General features: G+C 46.6%; 1 long non-coding RNA gene across 1 annotated transcript; it reads left to right on the top strand.

Moving 5' to 3' along the window:
• Positions 1-4762: 4762 nt before the first annotated feature.
• LOC101679999 lies at positions 4763-11745 on the top strand. The gene is made up of 3 exons (XR_001181057.2): positions 4763-4851; positions 5070-5157; positions 11306-11745. It is a non-coding gene; the product is annotated as an uncharacterized LOC101679999 (long non-coding RNA).
• Positions 11746-12268: the final 523 nt, after the last annotated feature.

Below are 12268 nucleotides of genomic sequence, written 5' to 3'. Positions count from 1 at the left end.
CCCAAGTCCTTAATGGGGGGAGTGACTGCTTTGTCATATGTTCATCTCTTACACCCCCGGGATGACAGACAAAGGGACCTTAGGCACTAGCCTGCCTTTTACCATAGAACACTGAGGTCCAGAGAGGGGAAGGAACTTACTCGAGGTCACACACAAAAGTGTCAGATTCACTTTTCCTTTCTCCCCAGTCAGTGCTCCTTCCCAAGTCGCTCAGATGGGCTCTCCTGGCTCTGTGGAATGCAAGGCATCTTTCTGCAGGTGAAGTCATCCAGAAGGGGGTGGCTTTCCAATGTCTGGGGCTGGCAAACACAGCAGTGAAGGACAGAGACTGAGGCCAACCTCCTCCTTTCCTGACACAAGCCTTGGAGAGCCCTGTCCATCCGGAGCCCTGAGCCCCAGCACGTCCCAGTTCAAGGCCCTGTCTCTTCACCCACAATTAAGAAGCCTCCATCCTCTGGTCTGCTGTATTCTCTGGGGAATGACCAGAGGTAAGATTTCCCGGACAAAGCTGGGAGTAGACACTAGGTAGAATCTGCAAACAAATCACACTTGAGTCAGAAGGTAGTGAGTTCTTTTGCAGTTGGTACTTCTGGTTGTATATTGAGAAAGAGAAAGCAAAATGGTCCAGACAGCAGGCCTGGTAACTACCAACCAGCCAAGCCCTGGTGGCTCTTGTGAACATAAATCATGCAGTACAAAATTGGATTCAGACAAGGGCTCCCTGGGACCATAATGGAACATGATAAGCACATGGATATGAGGAAATAACCCCGAAATGCATGAACATCCTTGTCTGCCAGCAGATGCAAGGGGTTCTTCTTTCTTCATCAACGACAGCTCTAGCCTCACTTTATTCCTCTTGCCTCCTTGATACAAATGATTAAGATATCCAACCAGCAACAGCTCCCTGCTCCCTGACAGCACGCAATCTAGAACAACACTTGCTCCCCCAGTCCTCTCTAAAATCACACAAAACGAAGCCCAAAATCTGGACTGGCCTTTCACTGAAGTACCCCATGATTCCCCATGGAGCATGCTCTCCTGTGCCGACACAGGTTAATAAGCCTCACTGTGCTCGATGAAGAGGTGGACCTGGGGATCTTTGGCTACTGGGCTTTATCTGCGTATTTATTGATACTGGAATGTGAATGAGTGAGGTGAAGCGTTCAATGGTGAGGAGGAAGGTGGAGTCAATCCCTGAGTCCCACAGAGACTCAGGTGCTCTAAGTGTGATAGGTAGCTTTCGTGAGGTAGATCCTGCCATGAGCACTATTTCATTTTATTCTCCTAATGACCTTGGTGGAGTACTAACATTTCCATTTTTAGACAAACAAACAAACCAACAACCCCCCCACACCACCCCCGAGGCCCAGCAAGCTTCAGGAACTTCCCTGTGGTTCTGCAGCTGGTAAGGATGGGTCCAGGAGCCAGGAGTCTCCCAATGCCAAGCCTTCCAATGTAAGGCTAATCTGTGGTTTACATAGCAAGAAGGCCCCATGCACCATCTGGTTCTCACAATTGACACACTGACACCTTAAGATGGGTGGTCTTCTTTAGAACATATTGACCACATGGTCAGAGTCAATCAAGGGGTTTTGGTGGGCAGTCTTTCCATCTTCAGAACAGACAACAGCTCTCAGGGCTAGGCGTCCACTACTTGGTCTGAAGGATGCAGCTATTGCTGCTGGCCTGGCACTGGGAGTTGAGGATCAGGGAAGAGCCCCATGGACACTTTTCCTTTAACCCTGACCTTGGATGTGGAGAAAGGTGAACCCTCCTACACTGCTGGCGGAAATGTAAATTTCAGAGTGGTGAAGCCACTCTGGAAAACAGTATGGAGGTTCCTCAAAAAGTTAAAACGGGAGCTACCCTATGACTCAGCAATTACACTACTTGATATTTATCCAAAGAATACAAACATAGTGATTTGAAGGGACACATGCACCCCAATGTTTATAGCAGCAATGTCCACAGTAGCCAAACTATGGAAGGAGCTGAGATGTCCATCAACAGATGAATGGATAAAGAAGATGTGGTGTGTATGTATGTATGTATCTATCTATATGTGTATGTGTGTGTGTGTGTATGTATATATATATATATATATATATATGAATATTACTCAACCATCAAAAGAAATGAAATCTTTCCACTTGCAAAGATGTGGATGGAACTGGAGGGTGTTATACTAAGTAAAATAAGTCATTCATAGAAAGACAAATATCATATGATCTCAGTCATATGTGGAATTTAAGAAACAAAATGGATGAACATAGGGAAGGGAAGGAAAATATAAAAAGATGAAATCAGATGGAGGCAAACCGTAAGAGACACTTAATTCTAGGGAGCAAACTGAGGGTTGGTAGAGGAGAGATGGGTGGGGGGATGGGGTGACTGGGTGATGGACACTAGGAGAGCACTTGGTGGAATGAGCACTGGATGTTATATGAAACCGATGAATCATTAAACTCTACCTCTGAAACTAATAATAAGCTATCTGTGAATTAATTGATTTAGGAAAACAAGTTAAAAAAGCCAAAACCTTGACCTTGACATCTAGCACTCCACATTCACTTTTTTAAGCCATCGCACAGAGGGACAATCTAATCTCATCAAAGAATGTCTAGAGCAGAGTTTTCATGAAGCTCCTTTCCCAGCTATTTGAAGAGGCACCTTCTTCATTAAGTTCCATGGGCCTGCATGTTCTGTGTGGAAGAAGGGACAACTGTAGGGTTGCATGGTGGAAAATGGAAAAGGCAGCAGGAAGGGCAGGAAGTCGGGAACTTTCCAAGTGTCCACTTTACGTTGGACAGTATGTTGGGTGCTTTTCATGGGTATGGGAACCCATTAGAAATGGCTTTTTTTTTTTTAATATACTTTTTGTTATATATTTTATTTATTTATTTATTTTTAAATGTTTAAATAAACATATAATGTATTATTAGCCCCAGGGGTACAGGTCTGTGAATTGCCAGGTTTACACACTTCACAGCATAGAGCTGGCTTTTAGTGTAACAGGAGAAGTGTTACTTGGAGGCAGGTGGCAGTGTGAGGATTTTGGATGTTGAAAGGTGGGTTCAACTTTGAAGCCCACTTCCCTGGTTTTAGGCCCCCGTTGGATAGAGCGTGTACACCAAGCACCCAGCCATTGTTCTTGGAGAACATGGTGATATTACCCAACAGACTGTACTCTGTATAGCCATGGAGATTTTACCCAGTCTGTGACCTTGAAGAAGTAGAAAATGTTTTTCCCTAACTGCATAGGTCGTTGGGGTCCCTGGAGATGCAGTGTGGTTTCGGGCTGAATAACAAGGATTGGGAGGTGTATCTATCAGCTGTTGGGATGGCTTCTCCTGGCCTTGGGAGTCAGCCCAGACCTGTGGATTTAGGTCTGAGGTTCCCTTGAAGGATGACATCATCTCACCTTTCACTGGCTCTGAAGTTTCTACTGGGAGCTCTGGGGATTACTGCAGAATTACTTCTGCAATTCTGAAGCAGAAGTACTCAGTGGGCCTGCCATGTGGTGCCTGCCAAGAGTGGGCAGAAGCCCTGAGCTGAGCGCTCAGCCTGTCACCTCCTGTGTTGTCCTTGCTGTGTCATAGGTGTTCACTGGAGCTTTGCTGGACATCCATAATCTGGTTGCAGCAACTGGGGGGTGACCATCCTGTTCTCTACTACCCCGTGGAACATTGGCCTTTTGGAGTGGATCCTCCAGGGCACTGGGGTCTTCACATGGTGGCTCCCTGTGCCTGGAATATTCTTCCTTGCTCTTTCTTCAGTTGTGGTTTCTCCTTTCTCTTCCTCCTCCTCCTCCTCCCGCTCCCCCTTTTCTTCTTTTTCTCCTCCTCCTCCTCCTTTTTCTTCTTCTCCTCCATCTCCTTCTTCTTCTACTTTTCCTTCTCCTTCTCCTTTTTTTTTTTTTTTTTAAGAAAGGATTATTTATTTATACATGAGAGAGACAGTCAGTGAGCATGAGCAGGGGTGCGGAGGGGCAGGCAGAGGGAGAAGAGGCTTCCTGCTGAGCAGAGAGCCTGATGTAGGACTCAATCCCAGCACCCCCGAGATCATGATCTGAGCCGAAGGCAGACCCTTAACCAACTGAGCCCCCCAAGGTGCCCCTAGATGTCACTTCTTAGTAACACTTTCCCTGACTACCCCAATGTTCTAACTTTCTATCCCGTTATAATTTTTTTTCCTTAGGTTTATCGCTATCATAATATGTAGTTTCCTTAAGCATTGTGTGTATTGTCTGTCTCTTGTATTGAGAAATGAGCACCCTTAGGGTGGGGAATTTTTGTCTAATATGGTCATGGCTACAGTCCTCAAGGTTGAGAACCCAGTTAGATGCCTGGTAGGCACGCAATGTATGTGTGTTGGAAGAATGAATGAGTTTCTGTTTCTATTACTTAGAGTTTATATTTCATCAAACACTTTTCTCATTTGTTGATATGATCACATTTTCCCCTTAAATTTATTGGTATAATGAATTATGTTAATTGATCTCCTGTCATAAATCTGTGTGTTACTAGGATAAATCCCACTTGATCATAATGACATTTTGCCAGGTTTCATTTACTGGGGCTTTATTTCCAGTTTTTATATTTATAATGAGAAGAATGATTGGTCTGCAGTTCTTTTCCTAAGCGATCTGTACCAGGTTTTGGTACTAAGGCTATGTGGGCTTCATAAAATAAATTGCAGCTCTTTATCTTTTCCTATGATCTGGAAGAGTTTAATTAACGTTGGAATTATTTGTTCTTTAAAGGTTACATAGAGCTCAGCTGTGAAACCATCTGTTCCTGGTGCCTTTTGTGATGGTGGATCTTTAACCACCTTTCCAGTCTCCCTGTGGTAGGTAATTGGTCTTCTCATTTTCTAAATTTCCTTAGGTCAATTTACGTAATTTATATTTTGCTAGGTACATACCCACTCCCAGGTTTCCTATTTTGCTTCTGCAGAGTTGCTGTAGAATTCTCTTGTTATTTTTTATATCCTCAATGCATCCGTGCCTGTGTCTCTTCTGTTGTTCCAATTCTTCACTTTGTTCTTTTCCTTTTCCCTGTAATCAGGCTCCTGATGGATTCGCATGTCCTCAGCGCTCTGGAGAAGCTGAGAGGCCTGGGCCCACACCTGGAACCCACAGGTTCACGGAGAGAGGTGCCTGGGGGAGGCTGGCACGGAGCCGCTCAGGATGGTGGTGGGAGGACCCCAGCAGGCCAGGGAAGGTGGATGGTGCTGGCGGCTGGAGTGTGACTCCTGGCTCTCCCTCTTCCTGGTCGTGTGACCTTGGCAAGATGCTCTGCTTCTCCGCCCTTGTGTTTCCCTCTCTGCAAGTGCCTAGCTCACATGGGTGGGGAGGAGAACTGGATGAATGTATTTGAAGAAAGTGCTGTGTACAGTCTCTGGCAGGGAGTGGATGTGCAGTTAGCCTTAGCCTTCTCTGTGGAAAGAACACCGTGGAGGGAACAATAGGGCACAAGCATTTCCAGAAATCACTGGGTGTGCTATGGAAGAATGGGCTTTGAACCCCCATCCTGCAGATATAGGGGAGGAGTTGTGGTTTGGGGGACTACAGGGAGTGTGACTTCCCTCTGGGGTCTCAAGCTAGTTAGCGAGGGGGTCATCACAGTGACGTGTGTACTCACCACATCCTCCCTGTAGCCCTGTAAGGTAGGTGGTAGGTTAAACCTATGAGACTGGCAATATTCAGCCATTTTTAACCCACATCAAGGCACTTTCATATGGTTCACCCTGATGTTACTATTGCCATCGTTTTTTAGACGACAGACTCGGAGGGGCCAAGCAGCTGTCCTAAGGGTCACACAGCCTGTTGATGTAGACTGCACTTTGGTCAAACCAGGGCCATAGAATTCCAAAGCCTATGTGATCCCTCCCAGTGTGGTCAGAAAAGAAAAACCCCATAAAAGCTGTTGCAAAGATATACTGCAAACCCAATTTGAGCAAGGTGGCCAGTACAGATGGTTGCAAAGCAGTAATTGTCTAAGCATCTAGAGGCTGAGCTGAACAGGAGGAGAGGAGCAGGGCTCTGATAGAGAGAGCTCCTGGGGTCAAAAAACCCAGTCCCCAGAGCTCTGGCTTATGAAGGTAGCCACCGTCATCCTAATACCCCATTTGTGGAACTATTACGGCCAGCATCCTACTAAAGAGAAGGTGTTTATTTGCAGGACCTGGGCAGCTCTTGGAAAGCAGGCATCCTCTCACTTATCTTGTAATTACCTTCCTAGTAACAAGCTTCCTGTCAAATGGTTATCTGAAAATGGTTATCTGAACCTGAATTTTAGGTTCTTACACAAGGGATTGCTTATCTAGACAGAATTTGGGGTGGGAGAGATGATGCTATTTATGTAGTTTTGCCCAACATGGGAAAGAGAAAATGGGTTCTAACAGTTATGTGGGGTCTATCCCTCCAGGGGTCAATGGCTGGTGACACTTAAGATGGACCTTAAATGTGGTACTTAATGAAAATGACAGGATGACTTGTCAATGTGAAGGTCTGGGTTTTCGTGAGGACGCACATGGATGTATGGTACACATCCACATTCAATAAACTGACAAGGATATTGACAACACGATGCCGGTCTTCAGGTCCCCATACTAGGGAACGGCTAGTCCTTGACTAGAAGTGGTAGGATGCTGACCTCATGGTCTGACCTGAAGCTCTGTGCTGGGATATCCACCTCTTGCTCTAGAACATTCCTTCCTGAACTTCAGTGCCTGCTCATGCTCTGACTCACATATTCACCAAGAGCCTGAAGAGCCAGATCTCAGTCAATTTCCAAAGGAGGATGGCTTCTGCCCAGCACACTGCAAAATTCTGATTCTGGTTGAGCATGGTGCAGCCCTGGTGTCCAGTCCGAGAATGCTGAGGGTGCCTTCCCTCTGTTGGGACCAGAGAGACACTGCCCTGGATTTTCTATCTCTGATTATAGGAATGATAAGGGTCATTCATCTCAGTCTGTTTTCTGGGAGGAAGATGGTTCTTGGCATCCAAGCTCAGAACGGAGTGCCCACTTATGGAGCCGAGGCTGTTTCTCTGAAACCCTCTGTGGTCAACATCATATCCTGCCAATCCCCCTTAGTGCTCTAATTTTCAGCACAAGCTGACAGCTTCTTACTGCAAACACCTGCTGCTGTCTCTGGCTGCAGTAGAGTGGGAGGACGAGATAAGGGACATTCTAGAAGTGTCAGGAAGCTGAAGTCTCTGAGAAGAGCTCTCTGCAAATGACGGGTGAGAGTTAGTGGATAAATACCCCAGTTCCTAGCCCCTTGAGTGGGACACCCCATGACATATTCTGTGCTGTCAGTCTCCTAGAGGGAGGCCAGAGGAACTGAGCTCATTAACACATTCATTCCCTGTCTTACTTTCTCACTCTCCTGCTGCTGCTTCCTGGGCTCACTCCCTAAATAAGCTACCACATCTTTGTCTCAGGGTCTACTCCTGGGGAACCCCACGAAGACATATCTTAAACTTCCTCCTTCTCAGTCCAGCCACTCACGTGCACCTGCTAATTAATTGGGTGGTGCTCTGCAAATACCAGCAGGCAGCTGCCATCCTCTGAGCTCTTCGGTCCTCTTTGTAGCTCAAACCTCTGGGATTTGTGGGTCTAGAGAATATTAGTCAAATGTGCTCATTCTGCCGCCTGAACAAGTCTCAAGCAAACCCCTGTATCACCCACTGTATAGCATGTTTCCCAGCGGGTTCCCAGGGGTTTTCAAGGGTGGAGGCACATGTGGGGGAAATTAGATTCACTTGTATCTGGACACTTGTATCTGGCTCACACCTGAGCTGAATGTCAGCATTCTGCTGTGCTAGCTTTTCTGTTGTGGTGGCCCCTCTGGATAGTACTGCCCCAAGGATGCGAGAATGCCTGGAGCTTCTCCATTGTCAGCCCAGCCTTTGTCAAGTGGCAGGCTTTTTGACATTCCTGCATCACGGGGTTGGTCCGGTGCTTCTGTGAGTCCTTGGGTGCAAGGCCTGGCTCTGCATCAGTGAGCTCCTCTCTGCACCGCCTCCTCTAGCCACCATCATCCATGTATCTAGGGCGTCACATGCAACTCGCTTGAACTTCAATCTCCTCTGTCATGGGCAACTCCTTTCTTGTAGTAGCTGAAGACAAGACCCCAAGGGTCATTTTGACTCTTCTCTTCCTGTCATACCTCATATCCAGTCCTTCAGTAAATACTGCTGCCTTAATCCTCCAAACTCTGTCTGATCACGTCTCCCCACCTCCCCGCTGTCTCTCTGGTACAAGGATCATTATTTCTTGCTTAGACTTATGCAGGAGCAGAGTCTCGCACACTGATGCCCTGATCCCACCCCCACCACCCTTCTGTGTATTCATGACACAGCAGCCCTTGAAAACTGAAACCAGTTCCCACCTCTGTCAGAGCCTTCCTTGGATCTCACTCTAGTGGAGTAAAGGCCACATCCTTACAGTGGCTTCATGGGTCATGAGAACTGGTCCCCAGACCTTCCCATGTCTCTCTGACTTTAGATGCCACCACTCAACTCCTGGCTCACTCAACTCTAGCCACACTGCCAGCCATACTGCTCTCTTTGCCTTTTCTCCAACATCCAGCCATGCCCCTGCCTTTTGGACTTCGAACTCACTCTTCCCTTTGCCTGGAACATCCTGCCTCCCGCCCTGCCCCTGACCCTACTCCCCAGAGAGGCTCTCTTACCTCCTTCAGGCTTTCACACAAAGCTTTCCCTGCTGAAAACTGTCTTCACCTCCAACGCGCTCTCTAACCCTGTCCTCTACTTTATGTTTCTCTCTGGTACTTACTGCCACCTCACACACAGGTACTTTACCTGGTTACCTTGTTATAGCTAACTAGGAGGTAAACTCCTTGGGAATAGAGACCATTCCTGTTCACCATTGTATCCCTGCCATTAGAACAAGCCTTGGGAAGTGGTAGGTTTTCAATAGGTGTATGTTAGAAGATAAATATGGGTACAGTAGGTTGTGACCTTGAGTAAGCCTTCTTTTCTGGATCTTAGTACCACCAGGGGACCTGCCACCCTCGGTGATTTCCAAGGCCCTGTTCCTGCTCTTGCTCTTTGGTTTCATGAGGGAGCTGGCTCTAAGACTGGGGATGGCTCACTATTTGTCAGCCATGTCAGGACTCAGCTTTCTGCTTTCCTGGCAGAGGGATCATTAGGAAAGCAGAGAAGGTGGACAGGTATATTTACCTTGCTCATCTGTAGAGGTGGACAGTAGAGGCAGGTATCCCAGCATCCACCACTGGGGCACCTGAGATCTATGTCTGGCTGGTCTTTTTTATCTAACTGGCTAAAACCTTGAGGTTGAAATTTTAAGTGCTTGGGGGTGCCTAGGCGGCTCAGTTGGTTAAGCATTTGCCTTTGGGTCAGGTCATGATCCTGGGGTCCTGGGATCAAGTCTTGCATCGGGCTCTCTGCTCAGCAGGGAGGCTGCTTCCCCCTCTGCCCTTCACCCAGCTCATGCTCATGCTCTCTCCTGCTATCTCTGTCTCAAACAAATAAATAAAATCTTTTTTAAAAAAAGAAATTTCAAGTGACTGTAATAGCTTGCTTTCTTTCTTGTGGTGAAACAAGAAAGGAATTTATCTATTTGTTCCCACACTGAGAATACTGCAAACTAGTATCTCAAAGATTGTCTCCAAAGTGCTGAAAATACATCCTGGTTTATAGAAGGAAAACGTGGTACACGGGTGGGGTGGGTACGTGCAGGTGGGCAGTGAAGGGCACATCCATCATGGGAGGGGTCTTGCTGGCTCAGGGCGGTTCTTACTGCTCGAGGGGCTAGTTTCAGGTCCCATCAGGGGGTGCTTTGCCCTCAGGCTCTTTTGCCTGATCCAGGAGACAAGTTGGAAAGAATGGAATCAATTTGAAAGTTTGAGGACAAAATGTAGGTAGTTGGAAGTCCTCTTTCAGGTTTTGTTTTTTTTTTTAAATTTAAATTAAAAAAATTTTTTTTCAGTGTTCCAGAATTCATTGTTTATGTACACCCAGTGCTCCGTAGCTTTATGTCCCAGATTGCTGGTGTGTGTGTGTGTGTGCATGCACGCCTGTGTATGTGTGTACATATGTGCACTTGTACATGTGCATGTATGTGTGAAAGTATCCAACAGCTAATGAATAAGGATCCAGGAATATGAGCCAAAGTAACAAAGGGAGCAAGGACGAAAAAGCCGACTTCAATTACCCAGCCCATCCCCAGATCCTTGGTCCACAGCACTTCTAGGCATTCTGACTCGCTTCCCACAGCTGAGGGTCTACAGACCTTACCTGCTTCGCAGGTACATGAGTGCTTCTCTCTGGGAGTGCGATGGGCTTGCCCCTCTTTGCAGGGCAACAGGGCTGTGCCAAGCCCATTCCAAGCCTGCAGTCCTGCCCTCTGACGTGCACTGCTTTCTCTCTGCCACTCTCACAGCTGCTGCCCAGGGGTCCAAATGGAGGCTGTACTCACAAGTTGAGGGGTTGGGCTGGTGAAGAAATCATTTTTGCAGGACAGAAAGTGTCTCCTCATTACAGCAAGGCATATTTGGGGAAAGGGTGGGGTTGTCCACTGTCATCCTTGCTCTGGCTGGGTTGGCGATGCTGCACCCTGCTGAGGTGGACAGAGACTAAGTGGAGAGCAGGGCGTTGGTTGGGTAATGCCATCTGGGCTGAGTGTTGGCAGTTTTGTGGGTTTGGCAAGTGGGAGACACTAGAGAAGTTGCCAGGTGGGCACTGAGGGAGGAGAAGGAGCTTTGCAGTTTGTCTATGGAATTTAAACTGGATTCTCATTACTATTCCTTAAGAGATGCAGAAAAAATTGACACAAATGTAAAATTACTTTTGGCAACTGGGCTGTGCTCATTTATATGTGAGGCTGTACAGAGAACGCGTCACATGGGACACTAGCTTGTGTTCGGGTTACGTATGCTTGTGTTTGAAAGAGGTGTTTGGATGTGAAAGATAAAGTGTAAAAAAATGGCTGAGTGACAGAGATAGGAAAACTGGGAAGGAAAGAGATAAGGAGAGAGAGAGAGAGAAACAAAAGAGGAAATAAAAAAGAAGAATAAAAGGGGAAACAGTATCAGAAAAATGGACAGATGGGGTAAATATACACAAAAGTATTGGGGAAATAGAAATCAAGGAAATTAGGATTGTCTTCTCTCTGTATCCCAGGGCTCTCTAGCACTGTTTCTTAAACCTTTAAACATTTTCAACTGTGGTTAACTACTAGGAATATATTTCACATTGCTACTTGCTATTTATACATGATTGGAATTCTTTTTTTTTTTTTTTTCTTTTAAGGAACCAGTGTTTGTGGTCTGCTATGAACCACCAGCATTCCTGTCCTGTGTTGTCCCCTCTCAGGATGACTCTGGACTTGAGTTGTAAGACATCAGCAGGGGTAATGGGAGCGAAGACGAGATAAGCTCTTGTACATGGAGACATTTGCCCTCTGGGAAGGTTTGCTCTTGGTGTGTAGTCCCGGGGAACCCAGAAGTCATACTGCAGAAGCAAATGAGCCATACAGATGGAGAGGCCACCTGCTGAAGCATGCAGTCTCCAGCTAACCCCCGAAGCAGAGCTCGCACCCATGTGGATGAAGGTATCATGCGAGTGGGTGCTCCAAGTCCAAGTGAGCCGCCCTGACTCTTGCCCGTGGAGCAGAGATGATTTGCCTTCACTGAGCCCTGCCCGAATTTCAGAATTGTGAGCAAATAAATGTTGTCATTCTAGGGCCACTACGTTTTGTGTTGTTTTTTTTAATGCAGCAATAGATAGCCAAGCATCCTGACTAAAGGCAAGGCACCATGATAGTTTCTATTGTATTTAATTCAGTTTTATTTTTCAAAAAACTTCGTCGATTTTATGACCCACTGATGAATCATGATCCAACTTGATGGTGTCTGTTTGTAGACATGACTCCTTCTCTTGCTGCCCTCATCAATGGCTGATGTGTTTGAGATCATGGGTCTTCCAACCTTTCCCTCCATCCTGTTGCTCTTAGAATCATGGCATGCCAGACATGAAAGGCAATCTTAAGACGTCATCCAGTCCAGGGCTGTGTCTCAGAAGAGGCTTCCCTGAGCCATTTGGGTCTCTGAGTAGACGGTTCTACTCAGTAGATAAAATTTTACTCAGGGGAGGTATTTAGCCCTTTTGTATGCCTGGTTCCGAATCCTGTTAAACATAATTTACAGCCAAGCATGGTCTCTTGGTACCCACTTCTGCCAGAAACTGAATTCATCCTTACAAATGGAGAAAGGA

The sequence above is a fragment of the Mustela putorius genome, unplaced genomic scaffold, assembly GCF_011764305.1.
Source record: "Mustela putorius furo isolate JIRA1106 unplaced genomic scaffold, ASM1176430v1.1 tig00003983_pilon_pilon_pilon, whole genome shotgun sequence".
Classification (NCBI taxonomy): domain Eukaryota; kingdom Metazoa; phylum Chordata; class Mammalia; order Carnivora; family Mustelidae; genus Mustela; species Mustela putorius.
This window is presented reverse-complemented; position numbering and strand designations above follow the sequence as displayed.